The sequence below is a fragment of the Grus americana genome, chromosome 2 (assembly GCF_028858705.1).
Source record: "Grus americana isolate bGruAme1 chromosome 2, bGruAme1.mat, whole genome shotgun sequence".
NCBI lineage: Eukaryota > Metazoa > Chordata > Aves > Gruiformes > Gruidae > Grus > Grus americana.
In genome coordinates, this window is record NC_072853.1 from 71329308 (window position 1) to 71354542 (window position 25235).

At 40.5% G+C, this 25235-nt stretch overlaps 1 protein-coding gene across 6 annotated transcripts in view; it reads right to left on the minus strand.

Annotated features, from left to right (window-relative positions):
- LOC129202208 (poly(rC)-binding protein 3-like) overlaps nt 1-25235 on the minus strand; it is a 533188-nt gene that overhangs the window by 408398 nt on the left and 99555 nt on the right. For all 6 annotated transcript variants that reach the window (XM_054814520.1, XM_054814513.1, XM_054814515.1 and 3 more), the window contains exon 2: nt 19610-19747. The gene's annotated coding sequence lies outside the window, so the exon portion shown is untranslated. The remainder of the gene's footprint in view (nt 1-19609; nt 19748-25235) is intronic.

The window sequence follows — 25235 nt, forward strand, 5'->3', positions numbered from 1 at the left end:
ATAATAATGCCAGAAGGGAAGTGAGAAAAGATTATAATTGTTTTCTTGGTACTTCAGAACGGGGAAAAAAAAAGAGAAATGTGAACTGTCTATTGGGGCCCTGAAGTATCCCATAAAGCATCTGTTACAAACCCTCCCCCCAAAACACCCACCCCTTCATCGCCAAATACAACCTGTCCATATACGTTGTAAGAATTGTTCCATTATCTAAGGTTGTAATGGATCTACTTGTTTCTCCTTATGTCTTGTTCCAGGGAAATCCATAGTAAATTTTAATGGGTTTTCTCTCATCTCTCAAGCTGCTCATTGAAAAGGCAAAAATTGTGGCAGTGTGCATGCACCTTAAGTCTTCAAAAAAATAGTTTCATAAACATTATAAACCCAAGAACGTTGAGGGCTGTCATTCCCTCAGTGGAGGGAAACTGGCAGGGCTAGTTTGAGAAAAGACCCTAGACTGTCTCTTTGGACTAAGCGAACAGATAGCCTATTCTCATACGAGGTCTCACTTGCTTTAGGTCTGCTGACTGACTTTGACCTAGTCATTCATAATTATGACTTAAGCAACATTAGAATTGCATGGATATCTTTCAGAAATGGAGGATAAACACTTTCAACAAGCCGTGTCACTAAGGATGAGTCCAAGTCACAGTCAGTTTCGAAAATTTCCACTTACAACCATTTTTGTTCATATACCATGGCATTTAGGAGTCTTAATCACAGGCCAGGACTCCACCACACTTGATGCTGTACAAACATGAAACAAAAAGACACCAGAACTTCACAAGCATCCTTTGCAGCTGAAAGAGCTTTACACTCCTGTTGTGGTTTAACCCACCCGGCAGCTAAAACAACTACACAGCTGTTCACAGAATCAAAAAGGAAAAAAAGTAAAACTTATGGGTTGAGATAAAGACAGTCTAATAGGACAGAAAAGGAAGATAAGAAAAATAATGATAAAAGACTATACAAACCAAGTGATGCACAACACAATTTATCACCACCTGGAGCCAATGCTCAGCTAGTTCCTGAGCTGCCCTGCCTCCTGGCTCACCCCCCTGTTATATACAGAGCATGACATCATATGGTATGGAATATCCCTTTGGCTAGTTTGGGTCAGCTGTTCTGGCTGTGTCCCTTCCCAGCTTCTTGTGCACGCCCCCTCCCCCCCCCCCACCTTCTCTTTGGCAGGCCAGTATGAGAAGCTGAAAAGTCCTTGACTGCTTGGCAACAACTAAAAACGTCAGCCTGTTATCAACACTATTCTCATCCTAAATCCAAAACATGGCACTATACCAGCTGCTAGGAAGAAAATTAACTCCATCCCTGCTGAAGCCAGGACAACTCCAAATTTTTAGAGCAAAAGGTGGCTCTTAGTGCTACATCACAGCAACAGAGGCATCAATGCTTCCCTTCCTCCTAGCTCATCTCTTTCTGTTCAATGGACTGCCAGTTAAGTAGCATTCCTAAAAATTACGTTTTGAAATTAAAAACTGATATGGGACCAGACCATATGACTCAGAGGGACTTTTTGAACAACATTTATGAACTAAAAATATCAAGGTCAGTAGGATCACCACGACACAGTACTGATAGAAAAAAGATTTATTCTACAGAAAATGGCATGCTGTGTTTAATGCATCAGAAGCCTGGTACTAACGTTCCCCTGCCTGGTACAGGGAAGCATTACAGTTTTTGTTTTCAGAGGTATGGTTTTGGCTGATGTAGGTGAGGACATGAGGAGGTTGTGAACCTCCAGAACACACATTTGACCTGTACTGACATCAACATATGCACCAACTGAGGGTTTCCATGGCTCGGAAACCCTTGTATACATTATGCAGCATTGATCTTCAGACGTCTGAAGTGAGTTTTTTATTTCTTAGAAGTTGAATATTTTGAATTTCCATGAGCACTCCAGCAATAGTCAGACTACTATAGCCTGTGTCACACAGAACTGGACAGATTTTCCACAGAAAGCCACAGAACAGCTGCAAAGTGTAGTCTTGCATGGTAACAGGAAACAGAAGGAGAAGGCTGGAAAACATTCTGTTCACACTTCTTAAATAAATTTGTTTCAAGGGTTTTTTTACAATTTTTTATGTGACTAGCTTTTTGCTGCACTTGGACAACAATTTTTTGCAAAATACCAAGTCCATCTGATTGCCTGAGTCTATCCAAAGTACACTTTAAGGTTCAAATACAACAGAAAATATTTTAGCAATTCTTGCATTCTTTATTCAGAGCTATTCTTGGATGCTACAATAGTGTATGTAAGACTGTAAGAAAAAGGACTCTGAATACAGTTGTAGCAGAGTTATTAAAAAGACAGATCCAGACAGATTACAGTCTGAAGGATCAGATAAAACAAAGCAAAACGAGACATGTACTGGTCTGACAGTGGAAAAGTTCATAAATTCATTCCAAGCACCCTGGCTCAATATGCCTCCATGTTTGCCACTTTGATCTGTGCTTCCCCTATATCCCTGCTCCCACCACATGGGGCATCCCAGTCCAGCTTCTTGTCTCTTACTTGATAATTGGAGTGCTCCGCTTCAGTTTTTCCTCTTGCTTTCTCCATCCTCTCCTTATTCCTACCACACTGCGTCTCATGCTAGCCACGTCAGAGACTTTGCATAGAGCAGCCAGTGAGAACACCCCTGTGAGCCAACACAACTGGAAGAAAGGAAGCGTGTATATAGTCAAAAACCTCCTTTACTGGAATCCTACACCAAAGCTCCTCCCATATTGGGCCTCGCATGAGCTACTGCGGATGCCACGCAGAGGAAGCAGAGCAATGCACTGCAGGAGATCCAAGGTGCTGGTGGTGGTAGGGAGATTTGTGGATGAAAACAGCAGGTGAAATGAAACACAGAAGTATATGACTCTCCATCTTCCTCTCCCTCCCCCCGCCCCAGCCCAATCCAGTCATGATCATCCTAGGTTGATGACCCTCTGCCACTAAATTCACTGGAACCTTGCATCTAGGTGTTGGTTGGTACATAGAAAAAAAAAATGGAAGTCCAATAGATCATATTGGTCAGTCTTGCAATAGCAATGTGGTCCTTGGATTTGCTGCCAAAGAGCACCATTTTAGAGGCTTTTATATGACATCTCCCACACTCTTACAGAAGCACTTATCTAATATATTGCATTTAAATCTTTTCCCTCAAAGTATACAAGTTCTGGCAAAAATATTTTAATTTTATTCCAACAAAATCTACATTTAACACTTTCAAATATGGGATTGCTTTTATACATGCTACTTGCTTGTTGTAATCTTTTCATGAGGAAACATTATTCTTGGTAGGAAGCTTTCATAGTTAGGTCCCATAATCCAATCCATCTTGAGGAGATTATTCTTCCTACATATTGTCAAGTTTTATTTAATGCGTTAAAGCTTATAGTGATATGACTATGGATAAACACTCTTTCACATAGTGAACTCTCAGAAACATAAGACAGTATACACAATAGTTTCATGAACTACAATTAAACCAAAACTTGTATTCTACTTTGATATCAGTTAGTGTTCTGATTTTTTTTCCTTACTACTAATTATTTAATGAGCCTTTTTTAACAAGGAACTCATACCATTATCAGCTGATATGCAGTTTACTACTAATAATTTAACTTTTTTTAAAAAGTTAAATCACCCTTAAAGTTTCAGCCTGGATATGAAAGAGCAGAAGAGTGCTTTCTTTTATAAGTTTTTGTTCCCAGCATGTGTGTGTGTGTGGAAAAAGAGAAGGATTAATACTTGTTTACATTTGTAAACCAATTAAAAAATAAGTCCAATTAGCATATTGTCAGAATTTTATCATACAGTCTAATCAGACTATACTATTGTCTACAATAATTGCCTAATATTAGACAATTAGTTGGTCTTGTAACCACAAGGTTCCAGGTAGAAATTTTGCAACAAACATTCTCTCAAACATAATGTTTTCTACAAGCTGAAATCTTTCGGTAATAAGATAATATTTTGCCCAATGGCTTTTGTGGCTCCAAAACTCTGTTTAATCAACTGGTCTCAAGACTGAAAATAGACCTTTTGACATGAACTGATTTTGCACTGTCAAAAGGTTCTTTGTTCTTCAACCACAAAATGATAAGTTTCAAAACCTCTGAAGGTTTCAGACAGTTGAACTAGAATCATCCACACTGCTCCTCTATAAAATATCTGACAAGCCCTGCTTGCAAGTAGGTTTTCTATTATATCTCCTTAATAAACTTAAATACTTCAGCAGTCAAAACATTTTACACCTGAAGTAGGCATCTTTGCTCCTTAGCCTCATCTTTCAGTAAGATATTACCTGTATTTTTTAAGGAACAACTGTGTGGATTGGCCTCCTTTCTTTTCCCTAGATGCAACAGTTTTCACACTGTTGTTCTTTCTATTGTCCCAAGTGCTGCCTGAGGAGGATCAGCACCTCTCCAGCAAGCCCAGAATTGAGATAATCAATCCACAAGAGAAGCAGAGCATGTCTTTGGGGGAAACTGTTAGAGGACCAAAGAAAGCAGCTCACTTGATCAGACTCAGGATGTCTTAAGAGAACTTTAAGTAACTACAGATGTATCATGCTGTGTATCCAGCCTGTATATTTGCATATGTGTATATAGACGAAGTAACACTTACTATACATGTAACCTGTGAAGAAGATTTTAAATTTTTTAAAAAGAAACAAGTTTGAAATGAAGCAGTACTGTAGTACCTACCTGTGTACATCCTGAGGTATGCATTTCAGATTTGAGAGTAGTCAATTCCATTTTCCAGATACAAGACATCTGGATTTTTATTTTTAGTTGATTTTACATATATTAGTAAGATTTGTGGTAATTCCTGTACTGCAAGAAGCTCAAGTTATTAGTTGTAATTGGTCATGCAGGCGGGGGAAGCCCATTTTGTCATACCACAGCAGAAGGGGTTACTGATGAGGCTTGGTCTACATGAAACAAGGAAAGTATTTCACCTTTGCTATTTAAGAGTGTGTCATGTAAACCAGTGATTATAAGTTTGACTCACAATGAGTAGGATGATCTAAATGAGACCTACTTTTAAAACAAATTCACTAATAAACTCTGCTTCCTTTCAAGAATTAAGTGCTTTAAAAGCCAGCAAAACAAAGCCAGTGCATTCCAAACACAGTATTCTAGATCTAGAAAGGGCATCAAGGTCAACCCCTTATCACCAAGTAAAAACCCCAAAGGTACTCTTCTAAAGGCTGATGGTGAATCTTAAACTGCAACAGCAGATGGTACTGGAGAAGAGATGGGTAACACCAGCATTATGGTCCTGTGAAGCTCCAACTCTTACGATACTCAAAATTACAACAGACATTATTGCCAAGGTAAAAAAAAAATATACAATTGAACTGTGGAATCTCTAAACAGTTGCTCTCTAGCAAACAGGCAAAACAGTTGCCTGCCAGCAACCTGTAAAGCTTTCATGCCATGATAACAGGTACAGCCAAATGAGGAGCGGGGGAGGAATAAAGAAGGAAGATCTCTCATCATTCATAATTGGCTTACAAAAGTCTTCAAGTTAACTGGTAATGGAACAATAGTGAAAAGAGTGATATGAAGTGATAGCAAATTGTGATATGAATGATAGTTGAAAGAGTGATATGAATTGGGAACAGTATCATTAGACTACATAGGGCAGTGGTCTTAGAACTAGATGATCTTTGAGGTCCCTTCCAACTCAAACCATTCTATGATTCTAAGACCACTGCCATGGGCAGGGACGCCCTCCACTAGACCAGGTTGCCCAAAGCCCCATCCAACCTGGCCTTGAACACTTCCAGGGAGGGGGCAGCCATAACCTCTCTGGGCAACCTGTTCCAGTGCCTCACCACCCTCACAGTAAAGAATATCTTCCCAATATCTAAACCCTCTTTCAGCTTAAGGCCATGGCACCTGGTCCTATCACTCCATGCCCTTGTAAACAGCCCCTCTCCAGCTTTCTTGTAGGCCCCCTTCAGGTACTAGAAGGCTGCTAGAAGGTCTCCCTGGAGTCTTCTCTTCTCCAGGCTGAAGAACCCCAACCCTCTCAGCCTGTCTTCATAGCAGAGGTGCTCCAGCCCTCTGATCATCTTCACAGCCCTCCTCTGGGCTCACTCCAACAGGTACATGTCTTATGTTGGGGCCCCCAGAGCTGGATGTAGTACTTCAGGTGGAGCAGAGGGGCAGAATCACCTCCCTTGACTTGCTGGCCATGCTTCTTTTGGTGCAGCCCAGGATACAGCTGGCTTTCTGGGCTGCTAACACACATTGCCAGCTCATGTTGAGCTTCTTGCCCACCAACACCCCCAAGTCCTTCTCCTCAGGGCTGCTCTCAATCCATTCTCTGCCCAGCCTGTAGTTGTGCTTGGGATTGCCCTGACCCACATGCAGGACCCTGCACTTGGCCTTGTTGAACTTCATGTGGTTTGCATGAGCCTACATCTCAAGCCTGTCAAGGTCCCCCTCGACAGCATCCCTTCCCTCCAGCGTGTCAGTCAAACCACACAGCTTGGTGCCGTCAGCAAACTTGCTGAGGGTGCACTTGATCCCACTGTCCATGTTACCAACAAATATGTTGAACAGCATCACTCCCAGTACCAACCCCCGATGAACACCACTCATCACTGGTCTCCATTTGGACATCAAGCCATTTACTGCAACTTTTTGAGTGCGACCAGCCAGCCAATTCCTTATCCACCAAGTGGTCCATCCATCAAATCCACATCTCTCCAATTTAGAGACAAGGATGTTGTGCATGACAATGTCAAATGCTTTGCACAAGTCCAGGTAGATGACATCAGTTGCTCTTCCCCATTCACCAATGCTGTAACCTCATCATAGAAGGCCATCACATTTGTTAGGCACAATTTGCTCTTAGTGAAGCCATGTTGGCTGTCACTGATCATGTGCCTGAGCATAGTTTCCAGGAGGATCTGGATATGCTCCATGATCTTGCTGGGCACAGCGGTGAGACTGACCAGCCTGTAGTTCCCAAGGTCTTCCTTTTTTCCCCTTTTTAAAAATAGGGGTTATGTTTCCCCTTTTCCAGTCAGTGGGAACTTAAATAAGATCTTACACAAGGTCTATAAATGGAACATAGCATTAGATGAGCCACACTGCCCTAAAATTAATTCCCTCAGTCCTTTAACCATAGGAGCAACTGCAAGGATAAAGAAATAGAGAAATTCTACAAGGACATCAAAAGGTTCTGGCAGCTGCTTCTCAATGGAACACAGACTCTGAACGCCACCCATCAGCTCTGCCCCCACAAAAGCACAACCGTGCAGTGAACTCCATGCATGCTAAGTCAAACAGCAGAGAGTGACTTGTGAGTAAGAATGACTCAGTAACAAAATTGGTTTTGTCCATTCATAAACCATCAAAGTGATGCACAGCCATCATATCAGCAGATGTAAACTAGATGAATGTTATTATCATTTCAGGAAGTGCAACTCCACCATGAAAGCAAACAAGTCAATATTTCAAAACATGTAAAGCGGCAACACACAAAAGCAACACACTTCATTTTCTGCCTTGGCAGACAAACCTATAAGTGAGATTTCCATTTACACATGATGGTGTGAGCAAGACATAATATGTAATCTAAACCTCTTTTGATATCTTCCATGGATTTTTGTTCCCTTTACATTTCACAGCAATAACAGTCTCCCCATTCATTTTGGATGCATAACCCAAGTGTCTGCCTCACCCTGGCCCACACAGAGCATGAGCTCATCCAAAGTCTTTGGAGTGTCTTGACTGCATTCGCTCCTCTTATCCATCTCGCCTCTCTATCTGAGCAGCTCTGAATAGACACTGCAGATACTAGCAAAGGGGAAAGTGTTTCCCCAGGCTGCACTGCCCCCCCAGCCCAGAAGGACTAATACTCCTTGGTTTGAGGACCAGTCCTTCTGGGTGAGGAATCCCACTTTGGGGGAAGCTAGACACCTTTTTTAAGTATGAGTAGACTCATTAACTCTTATGATCATCACTGGCCACCAGTATACATGTTAGAGGAGCCACTTTTTGATAGCCTTGTACTAGCTTTAAGTACATTTCCTGATATCCTGCTTACAAGGCTTGTGGGCAACTGTAAAGCATTTCCAAATAGGCTGTTACAAATAATTCTGAATAACTGCCATTCAGCAAGCCTTTACAGACATTGTTGCCTCCTTAGAAAAGGAGATTGACTGAGAACATTAAATCGATACAAGCCCAAGCTGATCCTTGGCTTTAGCGTGAGATTGAAAATTGGCCTTTGAGTGTTTTGAACACTTTTGTACTTCCTTCAAGGCCTGCATAGCACTGACCAACCTTGAAAATTCCCTAGGTACTCAATGATATTACTTAAATATTAACTAGTAGGTCAGATTGCAGAAAGTGTTATTCAACCAAAACCATAAACAAGAAAGTTTTACATTGTCTGAAGTCCTCTGTTTACCTTCCTATTCTTTGGCAGCAGCCCAAAAGTCCCACTGCCCTATCTGACATCTAACGGCTTTAAGTAGCTGAAAAAAAGCATCTTCGTCCAAGAGACTCCTGCCTTGCCAACAAGGAACCTTCAAGTCTTGGAGACAGTTCAAAAATCTATGTTTTACAAAATTAAGTGCAGAATCAGCCCTCCATGTCTATTATTCCAGAAACATAGAAAATAGGCCCATTTTGTACAAGCATGTCTACAGCAGGTTTTTGCTTTTATCCTCATCATTTGATAACATACATTAAGAACTTAGAAGCAGTACCATTATATTCTAGTGTGTTCCCATTATATACACAAGGACATGCACTCATAGACAGTAACAAGATTTATCACCATAAAACAGGAGCTAATCTGCCAGTCAGGAACAGTAGGATTATTCTGATTAAATGCAGAAATTCTCATCAACGCAAGCCACCTTAGGCTTCCATGATTCTTAGAGATTTAGGGTGCGATTTCTCTCTAAATTAGATGCCTGAAATAGGTCAGATTAATCTCACCCTAGCTTTACCTATTTCTTTCCATTGACTATACACAGACCAGGGTGACTAGTTCAAACACAGATATACAAAGCTGGGTGAGATTCATCTTACCTGAGATGCCTACAAGGTACCAGCAAGCTCTCTTTCTGTAGTTGTGTTGGTTTTGGCTGTGATAGAGTTAGTTTTCTTCATAGTAGCTCATATGGGGCTATGTTTTGGATTTGTGCTGAAAAGAGTGTTGATAACACAGGGATGTTTTTGTTATTGCTGAGCAGTGCTTACATAGAGCCAAGGTCTCTTCTGCGCCTCATGCCGGCCCGCCAGTGAGTAGGCTGGGGATGCACAAGGAGTTGGGAGGGGACACAGCTGGGACAGCTGACCCCAACTGACTGAAGGGATATTCCATAGCAGATAACATCGTGCTCAGCATATAAAGCTGTAGAAATCTGTAGAAACTAGTGGAAAAATTGTTTGAAATGCTGAGTGATCATAGTTTTTACACATCCTAAACCAAAAACAATTTTAAAAAAGGAGAAAAATAGAACACAATCAAAATAGCAAAACTATAACAAAACCCACCTCCCCACCCCACTGACCTGGAAAGACACATTTCAAAGCCTTAGTTTGTTAACTCTTACAAAAATAAAGCCTGAGAAAATTTCAGAGGCAACAGAAAAGCAAAACCGGTTAAGGACAACATTGGCAGCAAACCAAATACAAATAAACTGGCTTTGTACTTGCCTTAGCCAAAAATTAGAAGGCTTGTAGTTTTCACAGGAACTCAGCAGGGGAACAACCAGCCTATAACAATGCAAAGAGCCTTGCTAAATTGGAGACAGACTATAACCAGCCTTCTCAAAGAGATTTATATACACTATAGCAGCTGTGATGGCAAGAGGAAAGACAGGATGACTCAGGAAGTACCTTCCAATCCTATGCTCCTAATTTAAGTTTCTACTTAATACAGAGGTCACACTGATCAAAGAGCAAATAGCACCAGCATTCACATAACCTAAGATACAACTTAAAATGTCTCCATTTCTTCCCCCATCTCACCCACAACTCAGCCCCCCACCACCTTCATCTGACCTTAAGCCGCTAGTGCCAGATAGACTAAGCATCCCTATTGCTTTCTTCCAGTAAATCACCTCCACCCTGATACTGAAGAAAGAAGGCAGCAACTTCTAATCCCTCTTCATTACCACAGAGAGGATGCTAAATAGCTACACAACAGAAAATAATTTCAATTCACCCCAGCAGCACCCTTATTTATACACTACACACAATTACATTTCAAATCTGAAGGATAACACAAATAAATCACTCTGGTAAAATACTTCTTTTAGGAAACCAAAAATTATTTTATATATTTATGATAACTACAAGATATAATCTAGAAAACACATCCTACTTCCATTTGCAAGGCAAATTTATCTCACCAGAACAATTTGCTTTTCTCACTGTAGCACAGCTCCACAGCAAGATGAACTCCAGTGCTGAGTGGTAGGCACCAGCTAAGAACTGGCTGCAACGAGAAAACAGCTTTCACTTGGGCCTTACAGGAAGGCTCTCCTCTTCTTTGGGAGGATAATTGAATATCAGAACTAAGAAAGCAAAACAGCAGCACCTGTGGAGGTGGCAGTGACACTTAGAAAAATGGATCCCTAAGACATTTTCTAGGGAAGCCTGTAAGCACTTGATGAGAGTATATATTACCTAAGTAAAACAAGCACATAAAACAGCTGCAATGTCTGTGCTGAGGTGTGAACTACCATAAGAGCAGAAACACTTACAGAAATGTTAAAAAAAAAAAAAAAAAAGGATGAACATTCATAAACAAGATTTTAAAAACAAAACTCAGACCAACTCCCCCCTCTGAAGAGCGGGCAGCACCCAGAAGCATGCCTAATTCCAATGTGGCTAGCTCAGGAGAGGGCTACTAAGCCACTGCTACTCCTTTTGCACTCCCTGCTGCACCATGTTGCGCTACATTCAGGAGGGAAGAAGCAGGGACTCGAGGCATCTGTAGCTGCATGAAACCTGCACGTTAGGGAGATGCATTGCAAGGGTTGCTGGTAGGAGCGGTAGAAGATGTCCTGTTCGGCAAAGTGGGGTAAGTAGCTCAGTGCTGTCTGGCAGGGAAGAGAGGAGTGTGATGGGACCAGGGAAATGTGGGTTGGTGCTGGTGGGGGCAGGGGAATTTTGTGTAGCGTGTCATGTTATGGTGATGGATACTGTAAAGCGATGTGTTTATGCAGTGCAGCAAAAGGCGTTTGAAAGTCCTATTTGCGCCTGATTGAAGATAAAGTTTCTTCAGGCAATTACTGAGAGAAAAGACATTATTCAATGGAGTAGGAAGTGACTCAGGACAGCAGTCATATCGTCTCACTGTTTTTGGTGAACCCAGATTGGTTTCAGTGACCAAAGTCACATTTTGTTCAGTTAAATGGAAAAAATACAACCATTCAGTCCTCATTGTAGCTGGTGCCTGGACTTAGTGCTCTTGTGAGAGGATGATGGAGGACAATTTGCATGAGTTGTTATTGCAAGGGGAGCAGTATTTGCATAACTAACCTTTCACCTGATTAAGGACTAAGAGACTCATGGAGGCAAATCACTGAACCTAAGCAACTTATTGAAAAAATAAAGAAAAATAGGACACAAAATTAAGTAGCTTTACACGATCCCCTCACAGCTTGAAGCTAGTCCAGAACTCAATGAAGATTGCACTGACATCAAGGGAACCCCATTATGAAGAAAGAACTGATATTATAAATGGGAAAGGACAAGTAAAGTATGCCCTCCAAAATGCTGCTGACCCTGGTGAGAAGGTATATACTGACTATATCAGTTATTTCTGAACGAATAGTTTTTCCAAAAATACACTATTTAAAGTTTTCTGAGATGCTAAAAGGAATTATTGCTGCTCTCAGCCAAGCTCTTCCCCACTAATTGCAATAGAGCTGCTATTAGCCAATTCCCCTGGCCTCTCCAGCTTCCACAGTGATTTGAAACCCTGATAATGTTTTTCATTTTGTTTCTTCTGTAGACAGAGGCAAAAGCATTTCCTTTCCAACAGCATGACACAGGCTACAGACAGCCTGACGCCAAAGCTTTCTGCAGATCAATATATTTAATGCATTTGAAGTCAGTAAAATCTCTCAGGCTAGTCCAGGGTTGCCTGAGGAAATAGAAAGCCGAAAGGCTAGAGAGCTGTGTGGATATGGATTTAATATTCAATTTGCTTACTTAAGGATCTCTCCATTTTAACAGAAACCCATTAAATTACCCTGGGTTGTAATTAGAGTATTTTTCTCAAAAGGTTTTGGTGGTGCGGAGAAAAATTTAATGTAGTAAGTGGAATCAGATACACTCAAATCCAGGTGAGCAGGAGGTATGTGTATATGCATAAAGACAAAAGAGTGAATAAATCCCAAAGATTGTGGGGACAAAAATATCATCTGTCCCATCACACCAATTCTTTCTCCCCATCTCCCAGATTTATTTTGTTCACTGGAATATTGCTCCAGCCACTTGGGCCTTTCCCACAGGCTTTCCTCATTTACCCAGGATACCTCTCATTTTCATTAACCTTCAATCTTTATTGCTCCAAAACATCTTTCTTGCCCATCAGTGAAGTTTTACTGCCTCTTAAATACAAAAGCCAGAGGCAATCACGCAAGTGAGGAAGTCAGTCGTCCTATCAAACCCATCAGAATTGTTCCCCTTCCATTCAGCCTCAAAAATTCCCCAGGGATTCCAATTCATTCTACCTTCTTCCCCCCTCCCAATCCACAAAACTGTATATCAAGAAAAAAGGAATAAGCCTCACTAAAACAGCTGCCATACTTTTCAGTCTTACTTTGTATCCATCAAAAAACATTATTACGTATTAGGCTAGCCTGTAAAACTCTGTATCACCACAGAGCAACTGCTACCTTGCTGTCAATCTTTAAAAGCCTCTAAATAATGGTACCTCAAGTTCACTATTTGTCTTGCAAAATAGAAGCATTTTTATTGCTTACAATTGGAAAAGCAACTTAATAAACTTCAGCTCTATGTACAACCTTGAGCTGCCAGAAACAGTGAATAAATTAACATATTCCACCTTAACATAGTATTAACCATGATGCTCAAACACACGTTGCTTTAAATGCAAGTATTAATTATTTCATGCTAATATTTCAGCAAGAATTAATGCAATTATTTCATCAAAGCAGATGCAGTGGGAGGTAGGCAAGGAGAGGTAGCTGTTACTGGTTTGTGGGAAATAAATTGAGTCTTTCTCTCAGTCATTTTTTCTTTTATGGATTAGGTGGTTAGAAAGAAAAATGTTGCCTTTCTGTTACATCAAAAGGTCTGGCTATGAAGTTCCAGACCACTTGTGCTGCTTTCCTGAATACTAACAGTCCCTGTTAACTCAATAATATTTACAAAGTCTTTACAATAATTTTTATAGGGTTTTTATTGAAAATCTGGAAAGTGAGAATCAGGGTATATCACACAATCATTAAATTTAACATGATTTATTTCTCTTTCTTAGTGCACCTCACTCTTCTAAAAATCTTCATCCTGGAACATTATAGTGCTACAAGAAAGTAGGGTCCCTGCCACAAATTCCAGGACAGTATGACTCCAGCAGCTCTTGGGAATGGCACTTTATTCCTTTGCAGCACACGTATGAGGGGAGCAAGTGAATTATATCATCGGGGTTCAGCACAGCAGGACAGGAGAGAATTAAAGGAACAGCTTCAGTGTCTGGGTTTTGCACAACATTGTCCTGTGTTTTGAAATGGCAGAAACCAGCTGCAGGCATTGCACCTTTGGAACAGGTCCTCCTGATGCAATATCAGAGGCGTTGGGCAGCAGCCCAGCTCTCTGCACGTCTCTGCTTACCAAGTCAAATTGCAGATGCGCTGCTTCAGCCAGAAGCTTTACGTGACGCCTATCAAAGTTCTTAAAGAATTTAGTGATCAAAAAAGTGATAATCCCCTCTCAGAAAAACTGTCCTCATGGGGGTCCTGAGGCCTCTCGTGGCTTGAGGTCCTCGTGATGGAAAAGTTTAGTCTGAAAGCAAGTAAGCAATAAAGATTTGCACATGTGTTCACATCGCAATGCTAACTCTCCTCTGCATAAACTTCTCATTGAACAAACTCTTCCTAGCTGCTTGCCCCCACTTTTCAGTAATGCATAATAGAATATATGCATTTTAGAAAACAAGCACCATTTCCCTTGTGTCTGTTCTTCCTTGTGATCTACCAAAAGCAGGTTTTGCCCATGGTTTCTAAAGAAACAGCTGTAATGTCACATAAGAACTGCTTGCTAAAAAGGCAAAAAGATGTACTATGAGATAAAAAAAAAAAAAAAAAGATCTTTTCTATTTCAACAGGACTCACATCTGAGCAGTAAAGCTGCTGTTTTGAACTTGCATTCTCAAGGATCTCAACTGTAATTTTTGTACCCTGCACTACAGGGCTCAAACTTTGCACATGATTTCCCACTCCATGAAAGTGTCTATTCTATCTCTTAAATCTAAATACAGCATACATAACGCTGTAGCATCTAGAGAGTCCAACCAATACTGTCAGACAGATGACAGAAAAAATACTCTGCCTGCTAACTTGTACTCTTTTATATGCCAGTAGTGTAGGTAAAAACTCCGGTATGGTCAATCGGCTTGTGGACCAGGGGCCAAATTCCTCTCTGCTGTATATTGGAATGGCTCAACCAGTTGCCTTCAAATAACACGTGCCATTTTATTCCAGCAAAGAGTTTGCCCCAAGGGTCTTGCTAACGCTTTTGATCATAAACACTAAAAGGGCGGTAATCCTCAAGCCCAAATGAATTAACACGCTAGGTTTCTATGGCTCAGAAAAAGCAAAAGCTGTTCAGTCTACTGTGAAAAGAAGGCATTTGTCTGATAAATGAAAAAAAACCCCAAAGAAACCAACCAGAATGTTGTCAAAATAAAAGTGTATATGATGGTTCCAAAATACAAATAATTCACTCCTAAGCACAGACGAAGCTAAATATTATGGATGGCAGGACACAACAATGCTCTTCTGGAAGTTTCTCATGAGGAAGACAAATGCTGCACTCTTTAAACTCTGATTCACACGAGGAAACTCGCTGAAATCACTGGGACCAGTCACCTCGCTGTGAGGTGACCTACACTTCCCAGTGCAAGACTAGAAATACAGCCAATGCCAGTCCACCCCAAAGGGTAACTGATAATACACTTATTTTTTTGTACCCGTAAAATGAGTTACACCAAGAGACTTTCAACAATAGCAAGAGGTGAGTAAGAGTACACAATACTGCTGTAGACCTGGATTTGTTATACATATTTAATTACTATTCTGAAGGAGTGCTAATGACCAACGGTTACTTAGGTTTGTCAGACGTGAAGAAAGCTGTTAGGAAATTTTAAGGGACCTCTGATCCAAATGGGGACTGAAATGGCAGGGAAAATGCCAGGCTGTCGATTAAAGGTCTGGTGATCAAGTAGAGTAACAGGAATTTCTCATGCAGATTGCTAGATTTTAAACTAGCTATTATCACTCAAGTAAAAATCACAAACTTTCATGTGAACAAGTCCTTCCCTAAAACAAACACACATTTGCTCAAAAAGCAGCAATATAATTTCCCAAAAAGTATTAAGAAAGGCAGTACTGGAGTTATGATTTCTTATAACTTGCTGGAACAGCATGTTCTTCAGAAAAAGAAACAATAGCTGAAAAATATTAGGGCAATGAAAATCTTGCCCAAAAGACAAAGAGACATATTACAGAAAGACAAAGCAAAATTCCTTTTCTACATAACCATTTCTCAAGAAAGCTCACTTTTATGCTCTTTTATTCTGCTTCAGTTCTGTAAAGATCTCTTCTTCCCAGAAGTTTCTACTGTAATTGTTGCAGAGGACTAAACTAAAATGGCCCCAATATTTTCAGTAAGAGAAAGAATAGGAAGAAACACAATAACATTATACAATAGTATGGAGCATGTAAATTACAATACCTTCAACAGAGCATAATTAAACTGTATTAAACAACGCTGTGAACTGTTAGTAAGTACATCTATAAGCCATATTTAGGTTAAAACAATGAAGACAAGACAACATATTTTTTCTGCTCAGGTTAACAGCTCTAGGTGAAGTTAAGATGGGTGTGAATTCAAACTTCCAACCAGAAATAAAACCCAAGCTATTTCATCCTGCAATAGTCTGGAAAAGAACCGCAATTCTCATGTGAAGTGACTCTAAGAGGAGAATCTTAATACCACATGTTGGTAGAAGAAGAAATCTTGTTTTTTTAGGTGGGTTCTTCATCAAGAAGAAGTTAGGACCACATGCAAACTTACATGTCTGAATATGAAAACTGCCACCAGAAAACACTTGTTCAGTGACTGCTGAAGCTCATTTCTCACCCTTTCTCTTTGAAGTCCCACAAACATTTCCACCTCAGCAACAAGGTGCTCATCTCAAATTCAGATGCCCCTGCCACCCTGAAACAACATCTAAGCCCCAAAATCTCAGTCTGCGCAGCACACACCTAACAGACACAGGCAAATTTGCATTTCTTGGAAAATACTCTTGTTTTCTAGGGTGCTGCCGGAAGAGGTAGCATCCCATATTACACAAGCATACAGCTGGAGCACTCACTTGAGTGCGAGGGATTTCGTTTCCAGGCTCTCGCCACCCTGAGGTGGTGTGGACACCCACTTTCCAGGAGAACCACAAGCTGGTCTGGAACACAGGAGTGGGGAGTGCTCCACTAGTCCCACTACAGCCCTGCCAGAGAGGAGTAAGTTGCAAATTTCATGCAGCTGGCAGAAAGCTTCATGAGAGGATAGCACAGCCCAGTGGCTGGGCAACTTGGTGAGGAAGAGCCCTGGGTATCACACAGGCAACGAGTTCCCACATATCTGCTGGGCTGCGAGGAGGACCACAAAGCCTGATGACTCCTTTTAAAAAAACCTGCTATGGGGACCTACCTCTGGAGAAGAGCCCGGACCCTGCCGCCTGTAGGCACTGAGCTGTGCTCAGCCTTTGCTATGGGCTATTTCAAGGCGGTTTCTGCTGCGTTTGTAGGTTTCCACCCAATCCTGGCATGCACTACAGAGGGAGAATGTGTGTCCCAGCCCTATGTCTTTATTGAGCCTTCCTGGGACCGGCTATTGAAGACACCTGTTTCAGCCCTAAATATGACAGCAGAGAAGCACAGAGGCTACATTCTGCCCTTTGTTCTTACACATAAAGCATTTCTGACCCAACATTGTAAACACTTCACAATCCTCCCACCAACTGCAGTGAGAAGTGTATTGCATCTTCTGTGTTTTGATTTAACTCTACTCTGTATTTTGCAGCTGAGGACAAAAATGTCCTTGTGATAAATTTCCTTACCACAAGATTACAGACACTAACAACAATAAAGAAAAGAAAAAAACACTAGAAAAAAGTGCATTACTTAGACAAAATAATGGAAACCATAAATCACTGCAGTGACAGGATTAAATGTGAAACCTTTAATTATACATTTAATCATTTACCAACTTCTTATTTTCCCTGTAGTAATGTTCATGAAGCTTCAATAAGCTTTGAGTTTGAGGATGTTTTTATTTTATATGTGAATTGCAAAAGCTATACACATAGAAATGGTTTTGAGAATGAAAATAATATTAACTTTAATCTTCAACTATGTTGACACCTTTACTGAACACCTTTATTGTTCTCAGTCACATTGGCCCTCACTTAATGGCATCACTGTATAAATGCACGGCAAGCCCATCTCCATTTCACAGATATTATATAGAATAAAGTAGAACTAAGGGGGAAATAAGTGGTGGTTCAGAAAGTACACTACTGTATTAAAACAAGAGAATGCAATTACATTGTTGAAGAAGACGCCGTGTTATTTATGAAGTATGGACAAACCCGTGCCCACAGGCTGTATGTGCTCCACTGCCTTTTCTGCAAGGAGGCAAGAAGCATCTGCTAAAGCAGAAAAGTGACTCCCCAGCCCTTGAACCCCTTTTCCTATGGATCCCAGCGTCCAGCAACAGAGACCAGGGCTGGTTTTGCTGCTGACATCAGGTTCAAAGTGGGCAAAGGGATAACCTGAATTCCTTAAAAATTCTGTGCACCAGCATAATCTTTCAGCACACTCAGAGTAATACTTACTGAAAACAAACAAACATACAGAAAAAAAACAAAACAAAAATTAAAAATAGTAAGATTCCCATTCTTCTAACTGGAGAGTAAGGCAAAGTCCAGACAGCCTTCATGTTTACACAGGTCCCCTGAAAGAATGTGCAGTGGGAAAAAGCAGACTTTCATCAAAGTCAAAACATTGCTTGTATGCTAAGCAAAACAGCCTAATATTATACTAAACTCATCATCTAGTAGCAATTGTAAAGGCACTATTATACTGGCAGATATTGCATTGCATATCAGAGAGCTGTTGGCAGGAAAGTACCTGTCCTCTGGAGCACCCTTTGTTTTGTTCTATCATGTTGCAGGCTCTGGCAAATTGCCTTAAGGTTCCTAGCTGGGGTGGGCTGTCCCACAGCTAAAGCCATAATTCAGCTGCTCTAAATTTTCTTGTAAAAAAAGTGTCCACTGGGCACGGGTTGCGGGAAAGATGGGTTTTCTCTACTCCTTCAGCTCATGCTTTTTGCCCCAGCACAGAAGATGGAAGCAGATGGGGCCTTGCCAATGTTTAGGGTGCAGAAACATGCAGGACCAAACACAGTGGGGAAGCACACGCTCAGAGGGACTTTCAGCCATCCCAGTGGAGGAGTGAAACATTTTTATTACGTCTTTTGCAGAGATACAAACCACCAGACGAAGGACTCCAAGGTAATCTTCAGCTTTTGTTTGGATTTTCTGCCATGCTAGTCATCTGTTTCGATTTGGATAATCTTTTTGAAAAATAAATCATCCTCGCTATATGGGACTCTTGAACCTGTTGGATTGGCTTGTCGGTACTTGAGAGACCTCCTGGCTCACTGCTATGAACTGGAGGAAACGCTCCAGACTCCGCTGCGGTCTCTGCCTCTACCAATTTTTGGAACAGGCAAACTCAGAAAGAAAAGAGGACCTTATAATTAGGTTCTGACTATCACATAAGTCGACTACACATTTGCTTCTCCCCTAGATAATTTTTTCCATTGCGTTTTGGAAGCAAGAAAAAATTGCCTAGGTAAAATAGGGAACAGAGGCCCAGATCTGTAAGAGTCTAAGTACAGTCAGCACTGGGAAAATGAGTTGCCTTCCTTTCTTTCCTCTTTTGGATCTCTTTTTGAATCATGAGGAGTTTGGACTAATTCGGTAATAGTTAGATATTTCTATTTCACTCACCCAATTTGAAAAGAGCCTTAACAGCACAACATGCATAAAAAAACCCATGACACAGAACTGCCTATTCTATTAAATCCATGTTCAAGGCGTAAACTGAAAATATAGGAGGTGTCTGGCTTAGTACTTCTGAACACGTGGGGCACCAATGTCAGAGAGCTGGAAGCAGGAGACATTTTTATCATCTTTTTCTTGAAAGTTACCGGAGAGGAAATTCCTGAGGCAACGTTTAAAGCAGGATCACTCATTGTGTACCTGACAACATAAGACACAGATGCCGGGACATTTACTCACCCTGCCAGCAAGACGATCTGTAGGTCTTTGGAGTTTTTCTCTCTTTCCTTTCTCTAGTCCACTCATGCATCAGGTCCCTTAGAGATATGGGGCGGCCACGTGAATTTACGTTTCTTGCTCTGGGTGTAAGATGGTTTCCTGTGACAGAGAGGATATAGAGACCAAATGTGGCATATGAAGGCACTGAAACAGTCATTTCCAATCATAGTATAGTTCAAGTAGTTCCGACCTCGTGCCTTCAACAGTAGCCAACATTGAGGAATAAAACACCAAGAGACGGTTTCCAAATAAGCACCCTGGGGGGATCATTGCTTAGTAAGCGCCAGAATCTTTTACGCTGCCCTATTTAGTTGTAGAGAAATAATATGTGTGAGGAGAGTTTCCAGTGTTTTACTCTATAGTATCTTATATCGATCAATTCTATGAGTTAACTGAGCATGTTTCAAATAATTTTTTCTTTCATCAGTGTTAAATACATTTATTTTTAAAGTTTCTATCAAACTGCTCAGGTACGACAGAAATGACCATGATCCTTTCTGAAATATTCAATCCCATCATTCTATGCATATTCACTTTCCTGTACCTTCTCTAAACTATCTTTTCTACCTGTTTTTCACTCCAGAATGTCTTCCTTAAATATTATTCATTGGTTTTGTGGGGTTTTTTAGAATACCTATAGACTTTTCATCTGTAAGCGTGAGCTGGTCAGACCTAAATATATTTCAGAATGGTGACTGTGCATTTCTGCTTCCCTCTTTTCCTCCCTGTACCACCAAGTGAGCTGTGGGAGACCAGTTCAAAGTCAAGCATGATAATCATCTATGCCACTTTTCTGCTCCATTTCCTTCAGAGTATCAGTGCGTCTGGTAAAGAAGTTGAAGAGGAGAATTCGGAACGCACACGCGAATCACATCCTCTACAACCACTGGGCTGCCATAGGTCAAGTGGAGAAAAGCAAATATGCAAACCCCCAAATATACTGCACTTAATAACATTATTAAAAGCAGAAACAGGCAAATGTCTAGCTTTGAGGATTTATGATCTTCCCCAAATAATTTTTCTGATTTATCAGCTGAATAGCCAAGAGACTGGAATAATTCAGAAAAAAGAGACCAACCAAGAATGGGTAATTATTTTAATATTCTCACAAAGCCTAAAATACAAAGGACTTTCACTAGGGGTAACTTTGCAGGTGAAATTGGAAACTTCTCTTCAGAGATTTTTCTATTAAAGGTCATGGGTATCAAAATCTATCGTCTCTTTTTAGATCAGTTATAAAGCTACTATAAATAAAGTCTCCTATATGGCACCTTGTCATTGATTCCCACTTCAGTGTAATCAGCACTGCAGACACAGGAAATTCTTAAAATAAACAGCAGTATTTTCTAATTACTAAACTTAAAATGGAATCAGGAGTTCTGTACTTTTATTTTTAAGATATTCATTGTAATTGCTCATTGAGCATATTATTTTATTATTGTTTAGATGAACACAACTACTATATCAAAATACAGTGTAGTTATGACAACAGTAGTTCATAATTTACCAGTCTCTTTACCACTAAGCAAATTAAGTCATTTTACTGAATTATTTCTTAATAATAAAAATATGATAATTTCCAAACAGCAGTGTTAGCATTTACTGTTCTTAGAACCAGTCTGATATCTTCTATGACAATTGTAAATACATCAATATATCTTTCTTGGATAAAAATAGACTATAGAACTAGAAAATATAGTGCCTATTCTACTGAAGCTGTTAGAGAACTCACAGTCACTGTTCCAAAGTTCTCACTAAAAAAAAAAAAAATTCCAGAAAAAAGTAAAAAAACTTGGAAACTTCTAAAAAACACTTAAAAAAATTCTGTAGTAAATTTATTCTCATACAAATGACAAATCATGTTACAAAAGAAAACCTTGTGAAAATACAATGTTTTGATATCCTTCAGATTACACAGCTATATCTTGCTGAAAAAGATTTGGGCATGTGAAGATGGAAGGGTGGGAAGCAAGAAGGATGACCTCAAAAATCTAAGCTCAACATTTGCATCAATTTTTTTTTTTTTTTTTTTTTGACAGCTCAAACTGAAATGTATCTCCTGAAAACCAAGACAGCAAAGGGGCCCAGAGGAGCAAGCTGCTTGTGAGGACAGCCTCCCCAGTGCACAGGGACTTCCCAGCTTGCCATGTGGAAAGCCACGCAGGTACAGCAGAAGGGCAGCATGGACAGACAGAGGATGAAGAGGTTGGGAGGATTACTTGGGAGCAGTGCAGAACTTGTTTGTTCTGGTGTGCTTGGATGAAACTGGGGAAGCCAGACTTTGGCTGGACTTGAAACTGGTGAGGGACACGAGGAGCAACCTGATGAGCTTCTAGGGGAACATCGACAGTAAAAGGAAGACTGAGGAACAGGTAGTTGGGAGAGGGTGGTGAATCTCCATCCTTGTAGATACTCCAAACTCAACTGAACAAGGCCCTGAGCAACATTATCTATGTTTCTCTCACGTGGACTACGACATTGTTGATGCCCCCTAGAGGTCTGTTCTAACCTGCACGATTCTGTGATTCTATGAAATGCTTAATTTTCCTGCAGTTTTCTTCCCTCTAAATAAAAGAAGGGCGGAAGTAAAAAGAAAAAACATACTGTGAATGGGGTAAAACTGTTAGACCACTACTAATTGCATTTTTATTTTTGTATTTTATCTTTCACTCCCTATTACCGATATGATTTTTTTTAAGCCATTCACCTTGTTCTGCTTTTTTTCTTTTACTGAATTAATGCAGACCGACAAAAGATTAACTGACAACCTAGTTCTCATCAGATTGTTGACTGATCTAAGTAAGCTCCAAATCTAGGCAGGTGCCAGGATTGTTGGTAGGCAGCTTTCCCTGTGCCAGATACATGTTCACAAGTGTCACCATAAGAAGTGGGAATAGATAGGACATGGAGATCTTGAGTCCAGCCTTCACAAAAGGACCTACAGGGGCCTTTCATTTCAGCTGATGTTTCCCTGAGCAGAAAGCTTCCTCTGTACCATGGGATGGCACCAGAGTGTAGGCACTATCATTTTTCTAGTGCTTGCTCCATCTGCTTCTCCCTTTTTGCCTCTTCATGTTTACCCAAGAAAAAGAAAGAATTTAGCACCATACACTTTTCAAGCCTGAGTAAGCAGCTTAATTATTCAGACAAAATACCATTGATTTGAAAGTGTCTGGATAAATGAAATTCAGGCTTGCCGACCTCATTGAGAAGGACAGCCAACCTTCTTGGGGAATTTCCAGTTGTGTTACTTACAGTTCTTGTTGCTTTCTTTTATTTCAGGGGCATTTGATACAATACAGCACAACTTCTGGTATTGCATGCACACAGCTTTCGAAATCAGAGGAGACTTTGCTTAAGATGCAGACCTTCAGCTTCCTCTGAATTCAAGAGCAACCTAGGTGCACCCAAAGACAATATATGAATCAGGGAAGCTGACAGAAGTGATAAAAAAATAAAATGGCAGGCTCAATTAAGCATCCACTAAAATGAACAGGACCATATACATCTATAAATGAGCTCCCCTTAAACATGAAGTAAATCTCACACCCTGTCGTTGACTACTTCTTACACCATAAATTCAAGTTTCTCTAATGTCATTCCAACAAGCCATGCCTTTTTTTCTGCAGTCTTTCCAAGCGTAAGCATTCAGACAATGGACAATCGTCTTCCCCAGTATTCATTTTAATCACAGTAGGCATGCGACAAAATAGATACCCTATATACTACATTTACTAAAGGTAGGTAGGAAGCAACTTCTCAGGCTATAAATGGACCACATTACTCATTATGTTATTTGCTATAGTAGTTAAACACCATTCAGTTGCAGATCCAACAAATATCCAAAAATGGCTACCCAAAAAGCCCTAAAATTAAGTTCTTGGCAAATAATAACTAACGCTGCACACCCCTACACTTTATGTTATGAACAATATGTACACTATATTTATGCAGAAGAAACCAGTATTTAAAACTCTTACATTTATCATAAAAATAGATTTTATTACAGAAAACAGTGTCTTTCCATAAGAGATTTACAATTGATTAAATAGGATGGCTTGTCCTAAAACACTTACATGATTGCATGCAAAGAAAACAGATGGTCTGTGTAACAGTAATTTGATTTCTTCCAGTAAACATTACTCATGATACAGAAAAGGCTTATGCTGATCTCTTCCAGAATGATGTGTGCGCTTTGCATCTGTCTTTAAATGAAGCCTGTAATTCCGTTCAAGAAACAGCACAGCAGCTCTGGTTTCCCAACAAATCAAATAAAATCAGGTAGTCTAATGCATCATTCCTCACTTAAGAGCCTGACAACACAGAGATTGATTTTAACTTTTCTCTCACAGAAGTGCTTAACATAATGCCATGCTCCTTTCTCATTTACTCCTTTTATAATGCTTCTTCATACCAAAAAAAGAACACCATTTCTACCTTCATCTCTGCCTAAGGGAAGTGTCATAAGCCAAAATACAATGTCTATTCTCCTGTGATTGCATCTAACATTCTTCTCCTTTGTATAGCTGCACGTATATAAGAAGGGAAAAAAATTTTACTGATAAGTCTCCATCTGTCCACCTCGAATTTTGTTCTATCTCTTGAGTCACACCAAGAATGCTGCTCAGGAAACTTCAGCACCCAAATTTCCCTGAAATTACTCAAGTTTTATGCTTCCCAAACACTGGATGAAATGCCATCTGCCTTTGTAAGGTGGATAACTCTCGTGAGGTCATCTAAATCACTGAAGTTCTTGGGGCCGAACCGTGGATGGGAACTCTGTCACTTGTTCCTACAGCCTGATGGTCTGGGCTGATAAAAGACTCATGTTGCCTTTTACAGATCTTTTGCACGCGGTGAGTACAGGTGGATCTTTCTCAAAGGCACAAATTTAACCCCTAAAAATGCGCCCTTAGATCTGGCCCTAATTTTTACAGGGGCTTCACAGTGGGGTATATTCCATCATCTGCAAGTAATAACATTCCTGCTGGGATGTAACCCTATTTGTCATTATCTTGTCTGGTTTGATTACTGTCACTTCACCTGACTGTCCTGGACTTACCCCAGCCGAATGAAGTAAGGGCACAATCCTATTAAATGCCTGCTGGGAACACCCTAAGCTGCCGCTCTTGTCGGTGGGAATTAAAGGTTCTCGGCACATCGTAACAGGTACTCAGACCCTTGAGAAATTGGGCTCTTAATTAGATATTCCCTCATGACATTGTGTGATTATTTAATGTTCTGACAAGACACCTCAGCAATCTCACAGGCCCTGAATTAACTATCCTAGAAGAGCTCTTTGCCAACTGCAATTCTGTGAAACCTTTGTCATGCTTGGCCATGGAAGCAAATTGCATTTCATGGAGCATATGAAATGATTTACCCAATAAATTGGCTGAATTATATATAACACGAACCACTGGCCAGGCTTGAGATGTCCAGTTTTAAATAGCTGTTCTTTCTTTGTCCCTTTCCTAATCCCTTGCATGTGCCCTCGCCTCCACCCTTCCATGCACACTTTTTATTGTCCCACTGGCTGACAGAGCTCAGCAGCAGCAGCAGAAGTCCTTGTGGCAATGCGGGATGA